Raw genomic sequence first — 3,359 nt, 5'->3', positions numbered from 1 at the left:
AGGGGGCCCGTTGTCAATATTTTCTTTTCAATGGTGTTGCCGGGTGTTGGCGAGGATGCCTGAGCGCCGGGTGGAAATGTTGGAAGCGGTGTCCTCCCCCGGAGCCGCTATCTCACCCGAGACTTTTGAGAGGATAGTTACCGACCTGGACACGAACGGGATACGTCCAGCGGGACTGGCTGGATGAATGATCACCACCCCTGTGGCGGTACGTTGTGCTACGCTGTAAAATGGACTCTGGAAAGACCTTTGTAATATATTAAGAATTCCCTGGCTGTCCAGTTGTTAGGACTCGGTGTGTCACTGCCGCTGCCCAGGTTTGACTCTCCGGAGGGAATTAAGATCCCGCAAGTCAGAGGGAATATCCAAGAAAAAAAAAAAAGAAACTGAATGACCCCAATTTTCTGAATATAAAAATATTTATTACAAACCTATCTCTGATGGAATTATTGGAGATATTTCTAATATTTTTTCTTAATCAATATTTTCTTATTTATTTCATAACCATAAATTACATTATTTTTAGCTTGAAAGACCAATGCAAGTTATTTTTTAAAAGAAAGTGTACTGTCATCCTATGTATTTTAAAAAATCTTATTATTTATTTATTTATTTATGGCTGTGCTGGGTCTTTGGACTGTGAGTGTTTTTCTCTAATTGCAGCCGGCGGGGGCTACTTTTCATTGCTTTGCTGGGCCTTCTCCTTTTGGTGGCCTCTCTTGCTCTGGAGCACCGGCTCTAGGGCCCTCCACCTTCAGTAATTGCAGATCATGGGCGCAACAGTTGTGGTTCCTGAGCTCTAGAGCATAGGCTCAGTAGTTGTGGCCCACAGGCTTAGTTGCTCTGAGGCATGTGGGATCTTCCTGGATCAAGGCTCAAACCCGTGTCTCCTGCATTAGCAGGCAGATTCTTTACCACTGAGCTACCGGCTGGGCAGGCCAGTCCTCTCTCCCTCAAACCCAGTTCCCTGAAAGAGACCTCCATCGCTGAGCCCTTTTCAGCCCCCTTCCAGCATCTCCACTCCCCTTCCCTTTCCTCTACCCTGGGGCAGGGTGTAGGGAGTTGTGTGTGGGGTGGCTTCCTGACTCTTCTCTCAGCTCCCACTTTGGATGCCCCCACCCCACCTCACATCCGTTCTCCTCCGGGTGTCTGGTGAGTTTTGTAAAACCACACTGACTAGGTTCCCCCTCTGGGAGAATCCTTCCCCACCTTCCATGAACCTGGACCTACCTGTGGCCTCTAGGCCCCTGGGCTCTGGGCCACTAGCCTCTGCCCATCCTGCCTGCCCCGTGGCCTTCCTGTCCTTTTCTCTCTGGGCCCAAGTCTCGCCTCTCCCAAGCATGCCGTCCTTACCCTTCAGCTCCCTTCACGGGGCTTCCCCAGGGCCCCGTCATACGCTAAGGAGCTCTTGGCCTTTTCCCCGGCAGCTCTTAGCCCCAGTTTTCATGGACTTGTCGCAGGAAGTTCCGTGCTTCCTGTCTAGCTCTGGGAACCTGGGCTGTGATCTGTTGACCACTGGGTCCTGTGTATCCTGCTCTGGAAAGACATTAAGGTTCTCCAAAGGTGGGACTTCCTGGTGGTCCAGCGGTTAAGAGTCTGCACATCCAATGCAGCCGGCCTGGGTTCGATTCTTGGTCAGGGAACTAGATCCCACGTGCCACAGCTAATGATCCCACATGGGGCACAGAAGATCCTGTGTGCCCCAACCAAGACCTGCTGCAGCCAAATAAATATGAATTAAAATGAATATAAGACAGAATAAAATATACGATATTGGTCTGGGTGTGTTAAAGAAAGCAGCAGCAGGAGGGAAAGGGCAGGTGAATCTAGGTGGTGCTCTCTGGATGCTTGTACAACTACTATGGGAGTTTGCAATGTTTCAAAATTTAAAAAATAAGAAAACCTCCAGATCCAGCGTGTGGGCTCCCATCCTGGCTTGGCAGTGGCTTCCTGCCCCACAGTCCTAACCACCTTTCAGGCAGGGTGACTTGAGCCCCCGGAGGGAGGTACCCCCTTGCTGATCCCCCACGCAGCCTCCAGGGACCAGCGAGTCAACCAGGCCCCCTCACTGGGGCCCCGAGTGCCACTCCCAGCGTTGCCTGGCAGTTGCAGAAGGGGTCGATGGTGCCACAGCACAGTTCAAGGGAGTGGATGCCTGCTGAGACCCTGTTCAGGCCAGGACTGCCTGGAGACCAGGCTGAGGGGCAGGGGTTGGCTCCTCTCCCCACTGCCTCTTCTCCAGGCCCGCTCCACCATCGAACGGTCCCCCCCAGCCCCTCAGCACCCTCAGAACCAGCCCACCACGGGGATGACTCAGACCTCAGGAAAGGAGAACCAGGGTGGGGGATGGGAATCTATTTAAATAGAGAATCCAGACAAAAGAACTTTCCAAGTTATGGGTACAGAATGTAAATGTTACAGACAACCTCGCTGTAAAAATAACAGCAGAATGGAGAGTTAGGCAAGGAAGATGCCACGTAACTCACTTTTCCCAAGAGCGACTCAACAGATAACAGATTAAATTTGGAAAATGTTGCTTGAAAACAGAAGTCCTCTAAACTCTGCCTTAAAAAAAAAATAATCCATTTCGTTTTGCTCAAAGGCAGTTTCCAAATGACAGGAGCACGTGGGCTGAAGCGTCTTGAAGGTGTCAGTCGCTCAGTCGTGACTCTTTGTGACCCCATGGACTGTCGCCCGCCAGGCTCCTCTGTCCATGGAATTCTCCAGGCAAGAACACTGGAGTGGGTTGGCATTTCCTTCTCCAGGCTGACACCTTTTCTCAGGGAACCCTGACTTCTGGTTGAAGGAAGGCAACAGCAGGGCAGCACCCCAGGGACCTGGAGGCAGGGTGCTCAGGCTCCCAAGAATCTACCTCAGCCCCCACACCACCCAGAGGGAACACAACAGGGCACCATACACTTCTGTTGGGGTGCCCCCTCAGACTGCAGGCCCACCTCCTCCTCAGCAGAACCTGGGGCTGCCATGAACGTTAGGGTCCCTGTGCAGGGGGGCTGTCAGTCCTGTGTGGCTCCCTGGAGGAGGCGGCCTTTCTGAGGGTCCAGGAGGAAGGAGCGGGCTGAGGCCTCCTGCGGACTAGCTCTGGAGGGACAGCCAGGGACAGGCAGGATCCACTTCCCAGGGGTTCTGGGCTGGAGACCAAAGGCGGCAGAAAGAGGAGGCCTCCGAGTCTCCACCTCATCTCTGGGTCAGAGGCTGGATGTCCACGCTGAGGAGGCCCAGGGGTGTGAGGCCCTGGGGGATGGAGGCCCCTGCAGAGCCCTCCGGGGTCTGAGAGATGGTCCAGGCCAGGAAGGGTGAGGTAAGTGCTAGAGGGGACGCCCCGGGGTGGGGGTGGAGGG

This window comes from Bison bison, unplaced genomic scaffold (genome assembly GCF_000754665.1).
Source record: "Bison bison bison isolate TAMUID 2011002044 unplaced genomic scaffold, Bison_UMD1.0 scf7180017864144, whole genome shotgun sequence".
Taxonomy (NCBI): Eukaryota; Metazoa; Chordata; class Mammalia; order Artiodactyla; family Bovidae; genus Bison; species Bison bison.
Note: the sequence above shows the minus strand (reverse complement) of the source record.